General features: G+C 35.7%; 1 long non-coding RNA gene across 2 annotated transcripts; it reads left to right on the top strand.

Moving 5' to 3' along the window:
• Nucleotides 1-215: 215 nt before the first annotated feature.
• On the top strand, nt 216-3,882 carry LOC144304047 (uncharacterized). Of its 2 annotated transcripts, none has more exons than XR_013371035.1 (3): nt 216-565; nt 1,721-1,927; nt 3,764-3,882. It is a non-coding gene; the product is annotated as an uncharacterized LOC144304047 (long non-coding RNA). The 2 variants fall into 2 exon arrangements; XR_013371034.1 differs by having other exon boundaries at nt 3,709-3,876.
• Nucleotides 3,883-12,434: the final 8,552 nt, after the last annotated feature.

Below are 12,434 nucleotides of genomic sequence, written 5' to 3'. Positions count from 1 at the left end.
GGCAACACTACAACCAGGCAGCAAAGTCAGGATTCATACCCTGGTCTGTCTGAGTTTAAAACCCACTTTAACAAGAATATGAAGTCTCTAAAAGCTATAAAAAATGCTAGAACTCATTCATTCTCAACCCTCTACTCCATGAAGGATTAAATTCCATGGAAGAATCTTTGCATCATCAGTAACTAAGATGAGAACATTGACAGGCTGCTGATAGTATTCCCAGATGACATCACCGACACACTAGATGATGAAGCAGAATCCAGTAATTCAGTTTAACAACTATTTACTGGTCACCAAGGATGAGTAAGGTAGTATGTCAGGTGGTTCTAGAGACACAAACATGAATAAGTATGTTCCTTTCCTAAAGAAGCTCAAAAGCTAGTAGGGGAAGCAGTCACGGGAGAGAACAAAGGCACTGAAGGACAGCTTGGAGATCCAGCTTGACAAACTTATTTCTGAGGACAACAGACAGCCCCTGGGTTTAGCACTCCATATAGTTTCATTGTTATTTTTCATTTGTGTGTGGAGGATGGGAAGACACTGAAGTTTTAGGGAGCTGAAGCAGGTAAATGTTATGTACCCCATAGGGATGTTATGTGAGGCCTGGGGGAAACTCAAGTTTTATTAAAAATAATCAATCTTTGGCTGTGGATACTAATGTTTGATTGGCACTTGATGATTCCCAAAACATTTCCTCAAAAAGATTATCCCTCCCAAGTGAAAACATGATTTACCAAAAAGCCTTGATTGCTTCCCTTTCAGGAAATGAAGATGCAGATCTTCACTTTTCTTCTCCATACAAAATTAGCCGTTATTAATCCATCCCCTCAAGTTCATCAGCATTATGAGTTTTATGTTAAACTAGTTTCCATTGCAAGTGGGGGGTGCCAGGGAAAAATATATGCCCTCTTTTTTTTTAATATTTGAAATGTATATAGCAGGCACCTCAGAAAAATGAGTTACATTTCCATATGAAGATTCAGGATTATCAGTAAACTTGATGAAAGCTAAATTCTCTTTCCCAGACATAATTGCCATACAGGAGCATTTCTTTCTCCCCTGTTCTCAATCTTCATTATTATGCATGCAGCAGTGGGCACACTGCAGAGCAGGAAGGCATAGTTAGTCTCTGAAGTTTAAAGTTTGTTAAAATGCACATAACTGTACATATTAAAAATCTAAGCTTCTTCTATCTCCCAAATGCATAGGGGAACTAAGTTTGAAATTAAAGATAAAAAAAGAAAGTGCAGAAAATTGTTCTGTTTCTCTCTCTGTCGTATATTCATCAGGATAGAGCTGCACGACAAATTCAATGAAATAAAATTAGTTTTTATAACTCAATGGGAGTTCTAGAAGAGCACCTGAACACAGTATTTGCATTGAACATTTGGAAAGACAGTGTCTCAGCCCCAAAGCACTGATGCAGGTTTTATGAATATTAATGAAAAGTAACCACACCAACAGGCAAATGGTTCTTTAATGTTCATTCTCTCCTTCTCCTTTTTCCCCCCAAAATGTTCCTTTCAATGTTTCCTGAACAATTCAAGTGAGTGTCTCATGCTTTGTGCCCTACAGTTGAAATCATACTTGTTAGCCTAATTTCATACAGAAGGTTTTAGAATTGAAGTTGCCTCAGAAGCCACTAATTTATTTTTATTTTTATTTTTATTTTTATTTTTTTGGAAGCCACTAATTTTTCAATGGATACTTCTATTCCCAGGCTGGAGTGATTTGATCCAGGCCTAGCAGCATAGATGGTGAAGATTTCATCGCAAAGTAAATGTCAGCCACAAGTGGGCATCAAGGATAGGTACGGGAACAGCAGGAGCTTGTTCAGGAAAGAGAAGGGAATGAACACTCATGGAATGTCCACACTGGGTCTGGCTCTTTGCTGCATTATCTCATTCAGTTTTTACAGTTCTTTGAGGTGAACATTATTATACTCCTCTTTATATGCTAATTCATTCAACAAATATGTTTCAAGCATCTATTACATACCATGGAATGTTTACAAGTGAATTAGACTATAAGGTCCTTTCTCTTATGGAACTTCATTGGATGGTATAAATTTAAAGAGCTTTAAGTCCATAGAGCATTTATGCATTAGTATTAATAAAAGGCTACCAAATCAGTTATTAGATATCCCTGATATATGTTCAATATCTTTGAAGTGCTTTGTCAACTGTAAAGCAGATATAAGAGCTTCACCTATAGGATATTATATATGCATGTGTATATGTGTGTATTAGAATATTCCTGATCTGACAAATAGGGATAAGAATACCTACTCCTAGAGTTGCTTTAAGGATGGTAGGAGAGAGCATATATATACACTTATGGGCTCAACAAATGTTATTTGCCCCTATATTTCACTTCCTTTTCCTCCAACTTATTCAAACACAACTTACCACTAATTGAAATGCAATTTAAGGAAGACTTATATTGGATTTGGAAATGGGGAGAGTGATTAATTTCTAAAGTAATGAAAAGGTGTCTTTTATTTTTATTTTGTTTTAATTTATTTTTTATTGGTGTTCAATTTACTAACATACAGAATAACACCCAGTGCCCGTCACCCATTCACTCCCACCCCCCGCCCTCCTCCCCTTCTACCACCCCTAGTTCGTTTCCCAGAGTTAGCAGTCTTTACGTTCTGTCTCCCTTTCTGATATTTCCCACACATTTCTTCTCCCTTCCCTTATATTCCCTTTCACTATTATTTATATTCCCCAAATGAATGAGAACATATAATGTTTGTCCTTCTCCGACTGACTTACTTCACTCAGCATAATACCCTCCAGTTCTATCCACGTTGAAGCAAATGGTGGGTATTTGTCATTTCTAATAGCTGAGTAATATTCCATTGTATACATAAACCACATCTTCTTTATCCATTCATCTTTCGTTGGACACCGAGGCTCCTTCCACAGTTTGGCTATCGTGGCCATTGCTGCTAGAAACATCAGGGTGCAGGTGTCCCGGCGTTTCATTGCATTTGTATCTTTGGGGTAAATCCCCAGCAGTGCAATTGCTGGGTCGTAGGGCAGGTATATTTTTAACTGTTTGAGGAACCTCCATACAGTTTTCCAGAGTGGCTGCACCAGTTCACATTCCCACCAACAGTGTAAGAGGGTTCCCTTTTCTCCGCATCCTCTCCAACATTTGTTGTTTCCTGCCTTGTTAATTTTCCCCATTCTCACTGGTGTGAGGTGGTATCTCATTGTAGTTTTGATTTGTATTTCCCTGATGGCAAGTGATGCAGAACATTTTCTCATATGCATGTTGGCCATGTCTATGTCTTCCTCTGTGAGATTTCTGTTCATGTCTTTTGCCCATTTCATGATCAGAAAAGGTGTCTTTTAAATGGAACTTACCTATGAGACAATCCCACTGCCTGACATCTATGGATGGCATTAGAGTTTTGTTGAATCTAAAAAAGAGAGAGAGACAGAAACAGAAATGAAACAGAAACACAAACCCCCATATTTTTGTGCATCTATATACCGTTCTTTAACGTGTAATAAACACATAGACCATAAATCATTTTTATATGTATAAATGTTTATTTACATATACACATAAATCATATTTAGAACAATTCAGAATTGATATAACATTCAAAAAATAATTAATAAATAAATAAAATATAATATAATATAATAATATAATATAATAAAAAATAATTTTAAAAAATATATATATTTACAGTCCAGCTTAATTGCAGCAAGCTTTTACGGAAGTCTTCTCCACGTTCTTCTTCTAGCATATCTAAAGCTTATAGTTTTGAGAAAGAGATGAGAAGGAAAACAGCAATATTTCATAAAACATCAAAGAAGAGTCATTGATGCTGCCCTGAAGAAATATTTAATGATAAACCTATGCTAAACTTAATAATATGCATTGTGTTTTCATTTCCCTTCCTCATTCTCTCTCTTTCTCATTTCCCATTTCTATAGAATTTCCCAAATACAAAATTTGGAACAATATATTGTCAAAAGTCTCCAGCAGATGGTGATAAAGGCATTACCAGATTGGATTTAGGATCCTCCCCACCAGTTAAAAGGATGTTGGTAGCACAATTTTTTCTTCTTCCTGAAAATCTCAAAGAAAATTCCAAGAAAAGAAGGCAGTCTCAAAATAATCCTCTTACTAGAAGTAAGCGAACCCAAAAGATCCGATTATCCAAACAACTATTTTCAAAATTTCCCCAAAGTCCAAAGACATGCCTTGAATGTTTTAGTCTTCATCTCAAGAGCCAACACTAAACACTTTTTCTTCTTAGGATAAATATCCACAATGGAGATGGTCTAAAAAATATTTTGGTCCAAAAAGAAAGTCTTTACCCTAATTTCCGAAATCCCGTTTTATTTTTTTATTTTTTTTCAAAATCTTTTAAATAGTTTCAAAGCTGAAGCATAATTAGGCAGAATTATGTTTTGTAATGATGTCCTCCAGGAAAGTCTAGAAAATAATTTTGCCATAGCCATGTGACTTTATATAAATGACTGCTCCTGTCTCTGCCTGTTCTTCAACTGAAAAGTGAGAACTTTTACACCAATGGTTCTCAACAGGAGGCAATCCTCACTCTTACTCCACCCCTATCCTCCCAATCTCTGGAGATATTTTTGGTTTAACAACTGGGGGTGCTACTGACATCTAGTGGGTAGAGGCCAGGGATGCTACTAAACACAGTGCACAGGACAGCTCCCACAACAATGGATTATCTAGCACAAAATGTCACTAGTGCCTAGTGAGAAACTCTATGTTAGAGGATCTGTGAAGATGCTTTCAACTTTGAATTTTACAAAGTTAATACATATATTATATGAGACAGGATTATCAGCAGCTAGCTAATTAAGCAACATGTATTACATGTCCACAGTAGACTTGAAGCACCTGGGCTGGAAAAGGTTTTAATATGTATTTCCAAGTGAAAAAGTCAACCATTAGGTATTCTAGCCAGAATGAACTGGCTAGAATACTCCTGGATGACCTGCATGGTCTAATAACAACTTCTTACTTGAAGCCAAATCCTGATCAAAGCCCAGGTACTTGGCTCAAACTAAAGCAAGAGAGTTGTGAAAACAGTTGTGAAGAGACAGTTCTCTCCCTTCTAGTTTGTAGGATTTTCAAATAATTTATTCTTCAAAGAAATTGATAGAGACTGTATCAGCAGAGGTGGCAATGGCAATAGTAACAGAGGCTTAGAATATGCTCAATTCTCCCATTAAAATAGAACTACTGGAGAGCCAATTTAAAAGCTTAGGGACTACATTTACAACAAAATGAGGTGATATGAATCCAAAATACAAATGGGGACAAACCACCAACAGCCACAAAATCTGCATGCTATCATTATGGCAAGAAGTAGGACAAAATGACAGAGGTCTGTGGACTGAGAACAGGAGAACCTCACAATAGCCAGCAGGTATTCTTGGAAATCATGGAAGGCTAACTTGACAGTAGTGACTGATACCAAGATGATTTTGCTCAATCTAATAGTGCATCTGTAAAAGCAGCTTAAGGGACAACTCAAAAGGACTGGAGCAGTTCAGCCACTGTACACACATAAAACTGGCCAGCCAGGGATCCCTTCTAGAATAGGGTCTCATAATGAGAAACTGCTGAGAGTGGAATCAAAATAAAGAAGGATGAGGAAGATAGCAAGCAAAGAAAGGAAATGGTCCAGATGAAAGTGGACCCAGGGAAAATTGTCAAGTAATCTTAGAAATCAAGCTAGGAATACTTTTGAAACTATGCTTTTTAGCACTACACGAAAATAAGCAAATATTAAAGAAAGAGAAGAGGGAGTTCTGTGAATTTAGGAAAGCTGTCTGAACCAAATCTCCTAATATTTCTGAAAAATTAAATTCATACCAAAATAAATAGCAGAAAAGTTTTGATGTCTACATCTTAGAGAGTTACTATAAAAGAAAAAAAATAATGAGCAGAATAACATCTGTATAGTCCAGGGCTGTCCAATAAAACTTTCTCCAATGATAAAATTGTTCTATATCTGTGTTGTCCAGTACAGTAACTATTAAACACATGTGGTTATTGACTAGTGAGCTCCAGGAAACAAATGCTTAATTTTACTACATTTTAATTAATTTAACTTTAAATAGCTGCATGAGGCTAGTAGGTACTATTTGGTACAGCACAGCTATAGACAATAAAAGTCTGCCAAAAGACTCACTCAAAAACAGAATAAAACTGAAATAAAATATTTCTAAATATGCTAAAGGCCCCAAGAAAATCATGCAATATGAAACATAAATCATATTTAGAATAGCTCAGAATTGATATAATAACGTTCAAGAAATAATTAAATATAAAGAAAAATTATTTTAGAAATTAAGACTAAGTTAAAAGAAAACAAGAATAAATAAGCACCACAAAAGATACATTAAGAGAAATAGAAGATAAAAAAAAGGGGAAAAAATTAAAAATCAAAAACAAATGAAAAATAAATGAAAGAGATTTGGGAAAGAAAACAGAGATTGAAGACTGACTAAGAGGACCCAATATGCAGGTAATAGTAATACTTGAAGAAGAAAAACCAATGTTAATTATTACTAAAACTAATTCTAAAGAGTATAATTCAAGAAGAAATTACTGCAATAAAAGACACTTGAAACCACACGTTGAAAATGCATATCATATACTTGAAAATATAAGCTCAGAATGACCCAAAACAAGAAATGTATATTCTAATTTTTAAAAATCCAGGAATTTAAAGAAAAAGAAAAAAATTCTCTTGGAATCTAAACTTAAAAAAATTCTCTTGGAATCTATGTTCTCTTGGAACATAATTTATATAATAGATTGGACTATTAGAATTGCCATCAAATTTTTCAACAACACTGTATGCCAAACAAAGTAACTAATTTAAAATACTTAAGAAAAAGAATAGGAGGCAAAGATTCTATGTTCAGGAATCTGAGCTTCAAGTAGAAAGGAGAGACAGCAAGCATTAATTCAATTCCTGTTGTCCTTAGGAGTGCTTCTTGAAAAATCTACCAGGGAATACACTTCAAACAAGCTAGATGACTAGAAATTGGTGACAAGTATTAAATATAAAACTACTCATAAAAAAATAAAATAATAAAATAAAATAAAACTACTAATAAAATTAAAATTCAGTGAAGATTAAGGGGGAAGATTATAGTATATAAGGGCTATAACGACTAATATTTGGAAATATTACTATAAATTTATAATTATTCTGTGATTATATATGATAAAATTTGTTTTAGTTTTATTTTATATAATAAAATATATATGCCTATTATATATTATTCATACTATAATTCATTTACATGATACAATATATTATAAACACACATATACATATATAACGTATTATATGTACAAGTGTATATCCTAAATATTCTAATAAAAGTCCTGCAAAAATAACCATTCAAGTATAAATAAGAATCCCTAGCAAGATAGACTATGGTCTTGAAAAATCATCTCCATTAAAAGAAACCAGAGCTTTTAAAGATATGGCTAATTCAGGTCAGGATTAGGAAATGTACAGGATGACCTTGCAATATCTTGACATATGGATGGATAGCAAGGAATCCAAGACTACCAGGATCATGTCAAAAAGACTCAGAAACTAATTTATAAGGAATCCATTGGCAAAAGATGAAACTATGTATACCCCAATAAGGATAAACATTGCAATGTACTAGAAACCATCAAGTATGTTAAAATTATCTTTGAAACCTATGAGTTCATAAGAATCAATTTGTTTTGAATATTGGATAAATAAAAAGGCAGCATTATCATCAAGTACCCAAATGGTATATAAGGGAAATTCTTTCCTTTATAAATTTTTTTTTTATTTTATTTATGATAGTCACAGAGAGAGAGAGAGAGAGAGAGGCAGAGACACAGGCAGAGGGAGAAGCAGGCTCCATGCACCGGGAGCCCGATGTGGGATTCGATCCCGGGTCTCCAGGATCGTGCCCTGGGCCAAAGGCAGGCGCCAAACCGCTGCGCCACCCAGGAATCCCTCCTTTATACATTTTTATAAGATTTTCCAGCTAATAAGTAAAAACCAAATCATAGGATTAGATAGAATGAAGGAATCAGAAATAACACTATTTTATAACTGCCAGTGAATAAATAGATCTAGATATGAAGTATCAGTAGCTGCTGACATCACAAAGAAACAAAGACTAGATTTGCTGTATCTCCTGGTGAAATACACGATGTCAAAAGAATGGAGCCCATGTTCTAGAAATGTGGAATCAATGGATGGGTATATAAACCAACAAGACGGGATCCCTGGGTGGCGCAGCGGTTTGGCGCCTGCCTTTGGCCCAGGGCGCGATCCTGGAGACCCGGGATCGAATCCCACATCAGGCTCCGGTGCATGGAGCCTGCTTCTCCCTCTGCCTGTGTCTCTGCTTCTCTCTCTCTCTCTCTCTCTCTGTGACTATCATAAATAAATTTAAAAAAAAAATTTAATTTAAACCAACAAGACGACATAATAGGAATTCTAAAATTCATGAAGGAACTCTTAAAGTCTAAAGGACTTTAAACTTTAAAATTGTGCAATTCTCTTTTAACATTAATTAATTAGCAGGGCCTTTGGTGAAGTGCATATCTCCCAGGACTTACAAATTAGTATGGAGAAAAGATCTCTTAGTGCTTATGCCTTTCCAGAGGAACTGGGATGCTTTCTCCTTAGGGACAGTGTAATGGATACTGCTTCCCTTTGGGGCCTTACCATTGTGCAATGAAGACTTTATTCTTTTTATGTGAGTGTCTCTAACTTGTGCCACTGTGGCTTCCTTCTCTGCTTCATGGGCATAATGACCCAATGAGGATAAAGAATGGAAGATCAGAAAGGAGGCAAGAGATGAAACCCAAGCTGGACTGAACTCTAAGATGCAATGTTAATCTTCACACTGTGGAGAGATGAAGTTTAAGAGGAAAATCCAGGGGATCCCTGGGTGGCTCATTAGTTTAGCGCCTGCCTTGGGCCCAGGGTGTGATCCTGGAGTCCAGGGATCAAGTCCCACATCAGGCTCCCTGCAGGGAGCCTGCTTCTCCCTCTGCCTGTGTCTCTGCCTCTCTCTCTATGTGTGTCTCTCATGAATAAATAAATAAATAAATAAATAAATAAATAAATAAATAAATAAAATCTTTTTTAAAAAAAAAAGAAGAGGAAAATGCAGAAAATGGGAAACAAGAGCATATTTACATTTATAAGCCTTGCCTATACCAGTCACCCCATCTTAGCTTCTTCCCACCTGCTTATCCAAATGCATTGATGCATAGATACCCTTCCACAAAAAATACTGCCAGTTCTATATAACTAGCTTCATTCAAAGGACCTGTAATTAGTGTCTATCAGAGCCCATGATATTTAGAAGGAATCATACTATTTTGACAAGAAAAACATAACATTTTGATTTGGATAAAGACCAAATTTCCCTCAGTAAAAAATAATACTATGCCCTCTGCTACACAGAATCTACATTTTAAAATTCTTCTGCTGAGGTGTAGTGTATCACATGAAACTTATAATTTATATAGCATTTCTATTGTTTCCTTATTTTTCCGGCCTTTTCTTGATACTCGTTTAAAAATCTCTTTGCATTGGCCTCCTGAGCCTGTTAGAGTAATATTATGAAGCAAATGACCAGACATAATGACTTTCCAAGGTCCTTGTGCTTCCTTATTAACATTCAGTTAGCATAAGTCCTGACTTTATTATTGACTACATTGAATACACAAGACACTGACCTCTGCCATCTGTGACTAAATCTCTTCCTGCAGATCTATCAGAATGGTTTCATAGATGGAGGAAGCAAGAGAAAACAAAGCACTAGCCACTTATCTTTTCTGTCCCTAGAAACTTTAACACACTCACATCTGCAATCCAAAAAAGAAAAGAAAGCCCCCTTTGCATTAATTACTGTAAAATCTGGAGTGAGGGTTGGAGCAGAACCAAAAAGAGAAATTCAAGAATGGCAATCCCAGACTTATCTTTTAAAACTAAGGCAAGACCACTGGACAAATGGAATCAGATATATCCACCCACACTACAAAGCAAAATGACCAGCGTATATAATTTATTACTGAGCCTTAACATCCACCATCGACTGATAGGGATGCCCTGATTGGATAATGATGACTTTATCCTGTGTGAATATTGGAAAATCTGCCAATTGTTTCACATTCTAATTTATTCCCACATACAATCATACTCACTGAAAACCTGATGACATTTGCCAAGTAGAAGATGGCAAATTATGTTCCCTGGTCTCAAAGCTTTTGGGGAGTCCTAGGAATGAAGGCCAGGAGAAAACGTGATATAATGTACTGAGCTTCTTTTTGAAGACCCAGGCTTGTTTGCGCTACAAACTTTGTAATAGAAAGTGATTCCAGGGATTCCTGGGTGGCTCAGCGGTTGAGCGTCTGGCTTCAGCTGAGGGCGTGATCCTGCAGTCCCCGGATGAGTCCCACATCGGGCTCCCTGCATGGAGCGCTTCTTCTTCTGCCTGTGTCTCTGCCTCTCTCTCTGTGTGTCTCTCATGAATAAATAAATAAAATCTTAAAAAAAAAAAAAAGTGACTCCAACTCTTTGAATCTCCATTTCTTTATTTGACAAATAAGAGGATTGTGGATGATCTCATGCCAACATGAGGCATTTATGTAGAAATTTATCACCATTCCTTTCTTCCCTTGCCTCCACTAAATTGGATTATGCCTTTCTGGCATTATAGAAGAGTATAGTCCCATATATCTCTGCTACCGGAGGTGAAATGATTTGGTCACATGTTAATTTTCAGAGATGGTGAAAAAGAAAACTGTGCCAATATAGGCTATTTAAAAAATGAAAGCTTTCTCTTGTCATATTTGAGTTTTTAATGGGGAGGAAGACAGAAGGAAGAACAAAGACAGAAGAAGTGAATAGGAAGCCAGATGTGAGCAATTGGTAGAGTAGTCCCCATTATCTGTAGGGGTTGCATTCCAAAACTCCCAGGGGATACCTAAAACCACAGATAGTACCAAACCCAATATATACTGTTTTTTTCCTACATATACCTATGATAATGTTTAATTGATAAATTAGGTTTAGTAAGAGATTAACAACAATAATAATGAAATAGAACAATTATAATAAGACTGTAACAAAAGTTATGTGAATGTGGTCTCTCTTTCCCAAAACCTCTTCCTGTACTCTCCTTTCTTGTTGTGATAATGTGAGATGATAAAATGCCTATGTGACGAGGTGAAGTGAGGGGAATGACACAGGCATTGTGATGTTAGCGTTAGGCTACTTTGACCTTCTGAGGATTCTTCAGAAGAAGAATCATTTGCTTCCAGACCTTGGTTGACCATCGATAACAAACTGCAGAAAGTGAAAATGCAGACTAGGGGAGGGGGGAGACGACTGTATACTAACATCATGCATCCGTAATTCTAAGTCTTCAGGAAACCTAAGGCTTGGTGGCTTCTCTGAAGTACCACCTTCTCCCCATTCCTTTGTCAATGTGCTTGACAAGAAAACAAACACAGCTCAGATGTGTTGTGTTAGGGTATTTTAGGGTTTTCAAAGTTTCCTCAAATATGTCCTCTCATTTAGCCATTAACACAGCCCTTTGACTTCAATTAGGGATGGATAGATGGATGGATGGATGGATGGATGATTATTACCATTTATAGATAAGAAATCTAAGTTTATTGGAAGTTAAAGATTCTTAAACAGCTTATGTATATAAGAAAAGACTGAACTGGATCTCAAGCTAGGTATTCAGAAGCTAAGTTCCTAATGTCTTTTTATGCCACTGATTACTCCAACCTCAGTGCACAGTAGAAACCGTAGTTTAGAAAAAGTATCTTATCTCCTTCCTAAATTTGTGACAAAGAAAACCAAAAGGTGAGAAAGAGAGGTTAATGACTTCAGAAATAAGTTTTGGGTACATAATACAATAAATACCAAAAGAGAATCAATGAAGCCAAGTAAAATGCGCAAATTAGGAAAAAATATGAAACTTGCACTGGCCACATGTAAGAGGGAACTCTAAAATGATCATAACTATTCTACATGGAAGATGGTCATCAACTAGACTCCATTTCATTAAAACTTAGAAAAGCAAGAAGAACTGACATCAGATATAGACCTGATTTTAACTTCTTTTTTAATTTTTTATTTAAAATTCAATTTAATTAACATATACTGTATTATTAGTTTCGGAGGTAGAGTTTAGGGATTCATCAGTTGCATAAAACAACCAGTGCTCATCAAGTTTCTTATTATAAAATTAATGCATGTTTACTCTTTAAAAGTTAAAACAACTACAAAAGACAACAAAAAAAATTACAAGCTTTATTATCTCTTTACCCAAAGATAACCACTCCTATCATTTTGGTATATGTCCTCTGTATATAATTTTACAATTTTTCTTTTT

Source organism: Canis aureus, chromosome 33 (assembly GCF_053574225.1).
Source record: "Canis aureus isolate CA01 chromosome 33, VMU_Caureus_v.1.0, whole genome shotgun sequence".
Lineage (NCBI taxonomy): Eukaryota > Metazoa > Chordata > Mammalia > Carnivora > Canidae > Canis > Canis aureus.
Note: the sequence above shows the minus strand (reverse complement) of the source record. Positions and strands in the feature narration are given on the sequence as shown.